This window comes from Myodes glareolus, chromosome 2 (assembly GCF_982192425.1).
Source record: "Myodes glareolus chromosome 2, mMyoGla1.1, whole genome shotgun sequence".
In the NCBI taxonomy this organism is placed as follows: Eukaryota; Metazoa; Chordata; class Mammalia; order Rodentia; family Cricetidae; genus Myodes; species Myodes glareolus.
This window is the reverse complement of record NC_142027.1, coordinates 43,692,974-43,705,914: the sequence shown is the minus strand read 5'-3', so window position 1 is coordinate 43,705,914 and position 12,941 is coordinate 43,692,974. Positions and strand designations below refer to the sequence as shown.

General features: G+C 41.3%; 1 protein-coding gene across 1 annotated transcript in view; it reads right to left on the bottom strand.

Moving 5' to 3' along the window:
* LOC125392800 (transmembrane protein 45A-like) overlaps positions 1 to 12,941 on the bottom strand; it is a 59,801-nt gene that overhangs the window by 39,266 nt on the left and 7,594 nt on the right. The window lies entirely within an intron of this gene.

Genomic DNA, 12,941 nt, shown 5'->3' with positions numbered 1-12,941 from the left:
TGCTACTCAAGCATCCACATCCACTCCAGCACCATCAGCAGAGCGGAGAGCACTGAAGAATCCCTCCCTCGTCTGGATGTCCCTGTGAGGATTCAATTTAGGAAGGAATAGTCACAGTTGCAGGTGCTGGTTTCAGTATTTGGGCCGCACAGCCAATGAGACTACCTGTTTGTCCTTCCTTCAGAAATAAGTCCTATTGGAGGGAGGCCTTGTGGCACAGGCCTTTAACCCTAGCACTCTGGGGGTGGAGGGTGGAGGCAGGAGAATCTTGGTGAGTTCAGTTGAGGCCAGTCTTGTCTGTATAATGATTGCCTCCCCAGCCTGGGCTACCTGTGAGACTCGTCTCAACGAAACAAAGCAAAACAAAAGCAAACAAGCAGAGAAACCTTAATGGAGTGAATATGTAGTACATGCATGAAATGTAACGGTGCACTATCATATTACCAAAAGCTGAAACAGACCAAGGATATTAGAAAATGATTTCGTTTCAAGACTATGATGTAGCTCAGTAGAAGAGCATACATATAGTATACATATATCCAACACCTTTAGTTCAAACTCCAGCACTGGGAAAAAGGAAGTTCTTTAGAAAATAGCCTATCATGGTTTTATATGTCTATAATCTCAGTACTCAAGAAGGTGTGTGTGTGTGTGTGTGTGTGTGTGTGTGTGTGTGTGTGTGTGCACAAGTGTGCATGTGGCAGGGTCACTAGTATAAGTTCAGTGTCAGATTGGACTACATAGTGAATTCAAAGCCAGTCTAGGCTACTTAGAGAGACCCAGTTTCAAACACCAAAATAAATGAAAGAAAGAAGAGAAAGGAAGGAAGAATAGAAGGGAGAGGGGGAGAGGCAGTTAGGGGAAGAGATGGGGCTGGAAGGGGAGATGGAGGGAGGGAGAGGGAAACAAGGAATGTCTTCTTTTCAAAGGACATCTGTAACACACATTATCAAGACTTTAATCATTCCTTAAACTTGAAGATCTAGATCAGTATGAAGGCATTCTAGAGGAGGAAAAATGACCTCCCAAAGTCCTCTGCCAAGCAATAAAATACGTTAGAACCAGAGGGTAACTTGCAGCAGTCAGTTCTCTCCTTCTACCTGTGGGTCCTAGGAATCAAACTTGGGTCGTCAGGTTTGCCAGCAAGAGCCTTTATCCATAAAACCATCTCTTTGACCCCTTTCTTCTTTAGTAACCTCTCCCTTTTTATTATTCAGGGACTCAGTGGAACTAACCAGTGGACCTTAGCGCAATACTGCCCCCAGCACCTCAGCCAATATCCCCTTAACTTTTCAATCAAGTATCTCATCTATCACGTCTACTCTGTTGTTGTTGTTGTTGTTGTTGTTGTTTGAGACAGGGTTTATCTGTAGCTTTGAAGCCTGTCCTGGAACTAGTTCTTGTAGACCAGGCTAGCCTCGAACTCACAGAGATCCACCTGCCTCTGCCTTAATCCTGAGTGCTGGGATTAAATGCATGTGCCACCACCTCCCGGCCTACCACATCTATTTTTAAGGTGTGGTTAATGGTGGTGTGTGGGTTAAAAGGAGAGGGCAAAAAGATGCTCCTTTAAACCAGATGACATAAAAACGATGACACGAAAGATATGCTTCCTATGGGCACCAGCATTATGATGCCTGGGTGAGATGCTCAGGGAGGGAGGTAAGGAGGCAGGAAATGCCTTCTTTTCAAAGAACCTTGCTGATGCGTGTTGTGAAGACCTGGCCCACTCTGTTCATGTAGAGCTCAAGCTCAGTAATAAGGTCCATAGGCTCATCATAGATCACCAGGACAATGGCACACTTGTTCATCTCATCTTCATTTCTGTCTGACGTCCACAGAATTGGCGTCCATAAGTTACTTCCAAAATAGTATACACTGCAATAATAAGGTATGCCAACGTATTATCCTCAGATGTTCCTTGAACCATGGGGGAGGGGGAGTATAAAAAGTCTTCAGTTTGAGGATAGTGTGGAAGAGAATATTGATAAATGCCATTTGCTAGCTCAGGAGAGGCTCTGATAGTATCTTAGAGAAGGAAAGGCAGCATGCTTCAAGCATGTGGATTTGCTAAAAACTCATTAGGGATATTCCATCCAAAAAAAGAAACTGAACAAAACAAAAAAAATTAACTAAATTAAATTCCTGCCAGGATTATGGTAACTCAAAATATTCCCTCTGTTGATCTCATTCCATGATTCACTTTTCAAAAACAATTTCTTAAAAGGCAATACTGAAAAAAGGGGGCTCTCTTAACTTTTGGAGAGCTGGAGAATGCTTACAGTATTACATAGGTTCTGTTTTTGTGTCAAATGTAAGATCCACTAAAACAAAGAGCTAAAATACTCCATTAAAGTCTCTTCAGAGTCATGTGAGATTTCTGTGCCAATAAGGACCCTTGGGGTTTGCTGATAGAAGGTCCCTGAAAGATATTAGGGCACGACATGGGAATATAGGAAACGGGAGATCACAGAGAGTTGAAAGTTACATCTGCGGCTGAGACAGCGGTGGATGCTCTTGACTGGGCTGCCACGGTTTCGTGTGGCCGAGCTAACGCTCTTCTAGAAGGAAAATCTTATCTTGTATGAAAGTCAATAAAAAGAACATTTATCATATCACAGAAGCAGTTTCACAATCTCCTCACACCTCCCTTTTACACATTGCCACCACGTGCCACACAAACAGCTACAAATATAAGGTCAATATAAATATAAAGTAAAACCAACATTCAATATAAATATAAAGTAAAACCTCCACTTCAGCGGATTTCTCTCCCAACACCATCATCTTGCCCTTGCCTAAGTCTTCCTGGTAAGCTAACGGACCAAGAAATAGCCAGAACTACAGAGGCAACCCTGAGCTCTTGAGACAAAAGTGTCAATTTTTCACCTGCATTTTATTTGTTTACTTGTGAAATAATATTTTATTTCAGAATTCTTTACAACATATTTTGACCATATCCTTACCCTCCCAACTACCTCAAGACCTCACTACCCACTCAGCTTTATGTTCTTCTTTTTAGTAGCTTAAGTCCAATTCCTGTTGCCCAGATTCTCCCAAGTGTAGATCCTGCCCCAGAGTCTGTTTAATCTACTAGGGATCACACCCTTAAAGAAAACTGGCACTTCCTGTCCGGGCAGCCATCAAATGACGACTCACCTGTCTTTCTCAACCTCCTCTGTATCTTTCTCATTGGAAAAAACAGAACTGAACCCTCTCCATTTGTGATGACGCCAGAGAAGTGAATGAATTCATTTATTTTGTCTGCTATGTGGGTTTTGGTGCTTGTTGTCATGAAATACTGTAAACTGCTCTGATCCTGGAAGCCAAAATCTCCCAAAGAAAGTACATATTAAATTAAATAATGATACTGATATCCTGCAATGATTTTACATAAGATCTTTAACACAAATTGATATGGGTAAAATTTTTTTAAAGAAACTAATCTTTTTTCCATAGCCAAGTGCTTGATAAATTGCATGAAGAAAACCTATGCACTTGCATAGGCAGAATGGAAAAGAACCTCTGGACACTTAGTATCAGCCAATCTGATGGAAACTCACTCTGAAAACAAGTGCCTAAAATAGGCAGAACCTGCATAGCCTCTGACCTCACCTTCAGCCTCTGCGGGTGGTGAACGTGGCTCTCTTCACTCTTAGCACGTATCTCATGATTACTCAAACACTTTGGGCTCTGCACCTTGGTTTATCCAGTTCTCAAACCTGTTTGAGATCTTACCACCCTCTAAGGCCTTTTTTATTCTGAGTCATTCATTAGTCTCGGAAAGTAGCACCTCATCTATCCACCTTCACTGTTCCTTATTCTAAATTCCATTGGGACATATCATGTCACTGGATACTATTGTAGCTTGGCTCAGCTTCTTATAATATGGAGGAACTGAACATTAAAAAATTTGCTTAATTAGTAATGGGTATCAAAGCATGACCATCTAAGAAGCCAAAGAAGTATCAACACAGATGATGGTTTGGTGATCTCTGGCTTATTATGTACAAAATATTATATTATTTAAAAATGCATGTGGAAATAGTTCTCCAGTACAGCTGGAGCTAACACACTTCTCTTTACTGTTTTTATTTGTTCTTTGCAATGTACTTTGATCATTTTCATTCCTCCCAGGCCCTCACTCTTTACTTACGTCTTCTTTCTTTTCTTTTTATACCACTCAAGACCAACTGTGGTGCCCAGATATTCTTGGATGTGTAGTCTTACACTGGAGCATGATTGCACACTGGGGACTACACTCTTAGAGAAAATTATCTTTTCTTCTCCCAGCATCTAACAACTGCCAAATAGCTCTGTGGTTAGGGTTGGTATTGGGTGCCCAACTCCTCCCTCCATGCTGTCTGGTTTAGTCTTATGCAGCCTTGTGCAGGGTGTCACAACCACTGTGAGTTCATGTGTGCAACTTCCCTGGTCTGTCCAAAAGACATTGTTGACTTGTAGTCATCCACTGCCTTCCAGCCTTACACTCTTTCTGAAATGGTCCCTGAAGCATGGAAGTAGTGGGGAGGAGGTATATATGTTCACTTTAGGGTTGAGCGTTCTGTGGTCTCTTATTATCTGCACCATGATCAATTTTGAGTGTCTGCATCAGTCACCATCTGCTGGACACAGAAGCTACTCAGACGGGAGTTGAGAGGAACATTGGTCTATGATAGAAGTCACTAGGAGTTGGTTTAACCCTGTGTGTATTTAGCAGTATACTAAATTGGTGCGGGAGAATTGTCTGTATTTTGTCAATCATGTTTTAAATAAATGCTGATTGGCCAGGCAGGAGATGTAGGAGGGAAAACCAGACAGGAAGTGAAAATGATACAAGGAGAACAGGAGAATTCTGGGGAGGAGGAAGCTGATTCCTCCCACTCCTGCCCAGGCCATCAAAGCAGCAAGATGTGATCTGCCCCAGCTGAAAAAGGTACTGAGCCACATGGCTAAAATAGATCAAAAAAATGGGTTAATTAAGATGTGAGAATTAGCTAATAAGTAGCCTGACCTAATAAGCCAATCAACATTATAACTTACAGAGATTTCAATGTGATTTTTACTCTAGGACTAAACAGCTGGGGGGCCGGACAGGACAAAAACGCAAGCAAACAGGCCCCATCATGTTACACTAAATATTACTACTTTAGTATTTTCATAAGCTGGACATTGTGGATTTTTTTTTCTGATTGGATACTGGGTTTGCTTTATTACTACAAGTGTATGGGTATATGTAAATACATGTATATATACATATAAAATACTTTTGTCTTTGAAAGAAAGTTTTACTATGTAGCTCCAACTGTCATCCAACTTCTGATTCTACTGCATCAACCTCCCAAGGACTTAGATTACAAGTGTTTACCACCACACCCAGTCTCTGACAAATTGTTTTGAGTACTATTAGAAAATGATGTTAAGTGACTTTAGTAACCCGTTACAAAATTGTACAAAAGTAAAAATGAACAAATAAAAAGAAAAAATGAAAAGAGGAAAAGATTGCCCGATAATGAGAAAAACATGTAAACAAAATTAGATAAATGCATGGAGGAAAATAAAAAAGCAAATATGTGATTTTTGTGAATTAATGGGAACATTTTAAACAGTGCACAATCTGGTATTAATTATTCTGGATTACAGAGCCTAGATATTTGTGTCTAATATTTGTACAAGTTGCTAATATTTGTGTGTCACATGCAGTATGACTTTTCCAAGTTTTCAAGGAAGAGAAAACTTTGCATCCCTGTTTGAGAGCTGCACTCTGTTCCTCTCTCCCCTTTTCTAGTTCACTTTATGTTGCAATAAAGTGACTTAGACATGGGTAATTTATGAAGATGGAAACTTTTTACAGTTTGGAGGCTGGGAAGCCTGAGAACTCTGAGAAGGCACCAGCATCTGTCCAATGTGAAGGAGGCTTTGCTGCATCATTATGTAGCAGAAGGCATGGTAGAGAGACAGCTCAAATCCCTTACTCTTCTGATAAAGCAACAAATGCCATCTTTGAGGCCCTTTTCTCATGACCTCCTTAATTCTAATTACTCCCTGGAGTTCCTATCTCCAGCATATGAAGCTGGTGATTAAGTTTGAACACAGGAACTTTAGGGGACATATTCAAATCATTTCACATGCATGGGCAGCCCGTATATGGCAGCGGGTCTGTTGAACTTGTCCATATTGGGTTTCATGGTCTAAGATGATGAGAACTGGCCAAGTCTCTTTCTCAAGAGAGTATCAATCTCATCACACACAGTGGCTGTGGGCTGGGAATTGAACTCAGGACCTTTGGAAGAGCAGGTAGTGCTCTTAACCACTGAGCCATCTCTCCAGCCCCATATTCAAGTCATAGCAGGTCCCAAATCTGTTTCTAGTAGTTTCCTCAAATACTCATGATGATCAGTATGGTGAAGAATCAACAAGGGGCTCCTCTACAGGTACTGAAGGTCTTTTGTGTAACATGGAGGCTTGCTTGTTCGGGTATCTGTCCTGCCCGGTACCCCACAATCAGCAAGCCCCAAAGAAAATCACACAGAGGACTCCATAAGATTATAAACTGATTGGCCCATTAGCTCAGGCTACTTATTAGCTCTTATAACCTATGTTAGCCCATTATTTCTATCTATGTTAGCCACATGGCTCAGTACCTATCTCAGTGGGGCAGCTTACATCTTGCCTCTCCAGTGGTCTGTGCAGAACTGCAGAGGGATCTTCCGGCTTCCCAGAATACTCCCATTCTCTTTGCTTCACCTCTACTTCCTCTCTGGTTTTCCCACCTATACTTCCTGCCTGGTCAATAAGCATTTATTTAAAATATGATTGACAGAATACAGACAATTCTCCTGCACCACTTTTGTGTGTGAGACTTCCTTGTTTCTGATACTTTGTTCCTATTACTGAAGACATCACAAACGTTGCTTAGGGGATACAGAGAAATCTGTCTGGAACTGGGCTGTGAGTGTTCTCCCATCTGAGTAGCACTCATGTTGCCTTAGGTGCTGAGTGGGCCATTGAGGAAGATATTGTCTTAGTTGGGGTTTCTATTGTTGCGACAAAATGCCATGACCAAAAAGCAAGTTGAGGAGGAAGGGATTTGTTTGACTTATGCTACAGCATTGCTGTTCATCACTAAAGGAAGTCAGGAGAGGAACTCAAACAGAGCAGGATTCTGCAGGCAAGAACTGATGCAGAGGCCATAGAGGGGAAGCAGCTTACTGGCTTGCTCTTCCTTGCCTATTCAGCCCACTTTCTTATAGAACCCAGCACCACCTGCCCAGGGATGGTACCACCCACCATTGGCTGGTCCCTTCCCCATTGATCACTAAATGATAAAATGCCCTACAACTGGATCTCACAGAGGCATTTTCTTAACTGAAGCTCCTTCCTCTCTGATGACTCTACAGCTTGTGACACAAAACCAGTCAGGATGGATATCAACCAGCTATGGGACCTGCATAACACAATACTGATGTACCAGTCAAGTTGTGCCCGGTGGTGCAGTCATGGCATGACTGTTCGGGTGGTAACCAGCCGCCTTCTGATTGGATTTGATGCATGCTCCACTGTAGGGAATACATGCCTGCTACTGCATGACTGGTCACATGCCTATGACTGAGGAGCTCACAGACTCTAAGCGGGAATCTACTACTGATGTGTTGCTAAATAGGCCTGTTGCCAAGCTGCCTTCCCACTATCCACGTTCATGCCCTGTGTTCTCAGCTTGAAACAGAGAAGCTTCTTTCTGTAAAGGTAGAGGTTAATGAAGAGATTCTTAGCTGATTAAAGTCCTAAGAATAAGTGACTGGCGGTCTTCCCAGATAAGACATCTATATTACCCCTAAAAATGCCTGCAGAAAATCACGTACGAGAGGGCTGGAAAACTGTAAGAGCTGGAGGAAGGGGATGACTGTTTGGGAACACATCCTGATGTCTCATGGTCATTGCAATCATGAATACACAGCTGCTACAGAAACCTACACAGATCTGCACAAGATTGAGACCTTTGGCATTCCATCATGGATGAGGAAGTGTGTTTATGAGGTTCCACCACTAGCTAAGGAGTTACTGGCACATAATAGTTTCCGGAGAAGGGAGTGTCATTTTTCTTAAGTGTTGTAACCACTGGTAATCTGCCTGTGATCCAGTAAGAACTCCCTACCCATGTTCATACCAACTATTTTAATTGAACACAGTGGATAAGAACAAAAGCCAATAAAGTAGAAGGAGAACTAGTTGGGAAGGAAAAAAAAGGAGTCAAAAGGAATAGGAGGGGAAATAAGAGAAGATATTAGAGGGTGAGTATAAACAGTTTACTGTGTGTGTGTGTGTGTGTGTGTGTGTGTGTGTGTATGATTTTGTCCAAAATATATGCTTGGGTATGTGAATATGTGCATGTTATTGTATGAACATGAAATGGTCAGATGCAGATGTGTGTACACTTGTATACAAGGACATACACATTTATGCAGAAGCTAAAGGGTAACACTGAGTTTTTTCTGTACCAGCCATCACCTTATATGTGGTGTATATTTTAAGTATGTGGTGTTTGCAAAACTTCTTCTGCAGTGGACGGTAATTAACACCCATAACTGGTCTAGTGCAGAGAATAAGTGACTTCAGCGCGTTCTGCCCTAAATGGACCACCCACACCACACACACCCGTCCCGAGCCTCAGGGACCATTGCAGAAGAGGAAGAGGAAAGAATGTAGTGACACCGCTGCCGGATGACTTAAAAGAAAACTCTTTTCCTGGAACAATAGGGCCGCTGCACAAGTGAACTCACAGAACTTGCAACAGCCTGCACCAGGCTTCCCCAAGCTCAAGCCGGAGAAAACCCCAGCACAGAGTGGGCAAAGGTGAGCATAAGGCCCCTCTCTAGCTGAGGAGACATTGGGAACTGATAGCGGCCGGAAAGAGGGGATTAGCTTTCCTTATCTGCGTGGCCCCTAGTCGGTCTAGCGTGCTCCAGTGGAGAGCTACACACCCAACAGCACGTAAGCAGCGCTGACTGGACTGGATGGGTTTGAAAACTCTCTAACCAGGACACCAAGTTGGATGGTAGGAAATGGGGCTAGAATGAATCTGAGAGGAGTCCAGGAAAGGGTTGAATATGATTAACGAATGGGTTATGAAATCCTCAAATAACTAATAGAAGAAACTCAAGGTAGAAGGCAAGAATTTCAGTCATTTGCTTTGCCAGTTTAAAATTTCCATCATACCAAACATCCATCACCTGTACTGTATTTTCAGCTTTCTCTGTCTTTTGGTGTATGAAAGTCAGCTTGCCACCTTCCTTCCCAAGTCCCTTTAAATACACTAAGAGGCCATAAAAACTACTGAATATTTACTTTGCTTAAAAAACATATCAGCGTTTTCACAGGAAATGTTAACAGCACTGTTCTTTCCATTTGAAAGAATGGTGGCAATTTTTCCTGTAGTGAAACTCAGAGATTTAGGCCCACCCAGCATCCGGCCAACATTTAACTCAAGTCTTCCCTCTAGAGTTCAGTCACTGGAGTGCTTTGACTCCAGTGCTGAGCTGTATTCCTGGTGGGGAGAAGGGTGAGACTAGGATTGGTACGTAAAAACATAAAAGAAAAAAATTAAAATATTGTCATTTTGTATTTTGCATGCTTCTGCATTTCTTAGAAGCATATAAATTACTTTTTTGCGAGTAACAAAAGTTTTCATCTTATAGAGGAAATGTTAACTATAAGTAGAATTTCTCAGACTAGAAAGATGGCTCAGCCCTTAAAGGCTAGGCTCATAACCAAAAATAATTAAAACTTCTTTGTAGCATAAATATTGAAAACCAGTAGATAGGTATTAGAGCTCAACACAAAAACTAGAAAAGCAAAGCAGGCAAGCTGATAGAGAAGTCTTACCTCTACTAAGGTTGGGTGACTATGCAGACTAAGCCTCTCTCTCCCATTTTATATTCCCTCTAGTGCTAGAATTAAAGTCAGGACTCCCTTGTACTGGGAATAAAAGTGTGAACCACCACCACCTGGATTTCTTTCAGCACTGATCTTGTGTAGCCCAGGGTGGCCTTGAATTCACAGAGATCCATTTGATTCTGTCTCCCAAATCTTGGAATTAAAGGTGTAAACATTGCCTGACCTCTAATGACTTTAACTTTGCCTCTGGTCTTCAGGCAAGATTTATTTATCAAAATATAAATAATATACCACTACAATTTTGTTGGTGGAGACTATTTATTCCCCAGACCTGAAATAATCACTCAGAAACTATATTAATTAAATCACTACTTGGCCAATCACTCAAGCATATTGCTAGCTAGCTCTTATATCTTAAATTAACCCATTTCTATTAATCTGTGTATTGACATGTGGTTGTGGCTTACTGGCAAGGGCCCAGCACATCTGTCTCCTATGGCGGCTACATGGGGTCTCACTGACTCTACCTACTTTCTCCCAGCATTCAGTTTAGTTTTCCCACCTAGCTCTATTCTACCCTATGGACCAAAGAAGTTTCTTTATTCATTAATCATTCATTTAATTCATTAATAAAAGCAACACATATATAGAAGGACTTCCTACATCGCAATTTCTCATTCTAAGAGTAATATATGATAACAGCTTGCCCAAAATAGACAGAAATAGAACAAGTTCCTGGACTCTGGCTCTTTATACTAATGATATATATATATTGAAATACCATTATGGAGATGTGGGGGAAAAGTTTATTTATAGAGGACACTGAAGACAAGATAAAGAAATGAGGCCTGGGACTAGATAGAGGACTCCATGAGTTAGACTGCTTACTGCACTGGCAATGAAGACCTGAGATTCTTATCTCTAGGGGGGAAAACAAAACAAAATAAAAAACAATGTATTGCTGCCCAATCCTGTAACCCCAGAGTTGGGGTTCAGACAGGAAGATTCCAGTCCTTGCTGGCCAGTCAGCCTAACCCCAAATAGTGAGCCGTGGGTTCAGTGAGGACCCTGTACCAAGGGAGGAGGGTGAAGAGTGATATAAGACACAGTGTCCTCTCTGACTTCCACACATTCATAAATGGATATGTGCACTGGAAACCACATGTGCATACAAAAATACATACACTACACACAAAAATATTCCAAGAAAAATTTCCACCTATGTCTAACTTACCGAACCAGTGTAGACAGAAGTTTCTGTCCTACCCAGTCCCACAGTCATTTAGTCCCAAAGAAATACTCAGAGGCTTATGTGAATTACAAACTGTTTGGCGTGTTAGCTCAGGCTTATTTCTAACTAGTTCTTACAACTTAAAATAACCCATAATTCTTATCTATGTTTAGCCACGTGGCTTGGTACTTTTTCTCAGTAAGGCATTCTCATCTTCCTTCCTCTGCATCTACTAGAGACTGCCTCTCTCCTTTCCTTTTTACAGAATTCTCCTAGTCTGGTTGCCCCACCTAAACTTCCTGCCTGGCTACTGACCAATCAGCATTTTATTAAACCAATATGAATGACAAATCTTTACAGGGTACAAGAGTATTATCCCACAGCAAGCCAGTGAGTTTATTGGTCCACCACTGTGTGTTTTTCACAATGGAAGTACTTATAAATATGTGTTCAGTGGATAAGCAAGGCCCAGGACCCAAGAATAGGAAAAGAAGGTCCTTGTTTTATTTTGGGAGTGATTTTTTTTATATTAACTGAAGCATGTGTGATGAGTTACTTATAGGTGGATGAATGACTCGAAGGCAGCTGACAAAGCCCACCCCGACACAGGTGTTGACAAACAGATGCTATGTCCCTAGAGCTCTCTGCATGGCTTGTAGTAGCTGGCCAGCTTCTCTCGCTCTCTTCCTCCCTCCCTCCCTCATTCTCCCAATTTTTATATATATGCATAATCTTAAAGAGACCTTGTTAATGTTGTAACTTTCAGGAACTTCCTGAGCCTTGTAAGTTTCACTCATTTCTTGGGACTTGATAATTTTTCATACATCTAAGTCTGAGACACCTTCTTTTTCTCTCCTGGAAGGAATGTTTTCATTTAAAGGAAATGGTGGCATAACACCATTTTTATCAAAGTAACACCTAGGATAATTAAATTGCAATATATTTATGTTTAATAAAACATACAAAATAATATTTAGGTGATATAAAAAGAGTCTTGAAAGTCAATTAGAAGATAGCTGAGTGTTATCTAGTAGAAATACTGTGTAAGATATGTGTTAAGATTCATCTTATAGTAGCCACATGTTAAAAGAGGAAAATGTAGAGTACTTTAATAATATAATTGATTTCAGAAAATGAGTCTAAAACATTATTGTTTCTTTTTTGTTATGTAATCTAGGCTGACCCGGAACTCACTATGTGTCCCAGATTGACCTCAAACATTTGGCAATGCTCCTGCCTCAGTCTCCCATGAGCTAAGATTTCAAGTGTGAGCCACCATACCTGACTTTTTATTGTTCCTTTCGTCAGAAACAGAATGAGATTAGACTGAGTAAGTAAAAGTGACACTAATGATTAACTGGACAGAGAATGAGAGAAATTCAAGTGGTTTCAAACCAAGCAGGTATGTATGTTAGCAATGGGTAAGTGTTGCTACCATCCACTGAGACAGGCACCTTTTACTGCAAAATCATTGGGCAGGAGGATAAAGGGCAGACAGGGCAACAAATAGTAAGTTCCCCTTTACAAGATGAGTTTCAGATAAACTGAACCTACAACAGAGTTGGGTGACTAAATTGAGACATACGGGTCTGGCATGAGCTTGTTGGAAGGCACAATGCAATTATCTGCGCTTCAGATAACATAAGCAGGCAAAGGGAAAGGGGAAGCCTCATGATACCCTCTGGGGCTGGAATATTCTGATCTTCCAGCCTTTGGACTTCAGTCTTGTACTAGGCCCCCTGCCTTCAGATTCTCATGTCTTCAGATTTGGAATAAAATTAACACCAGCAATTCCCCTGGTGCCAAAGACTTTGGA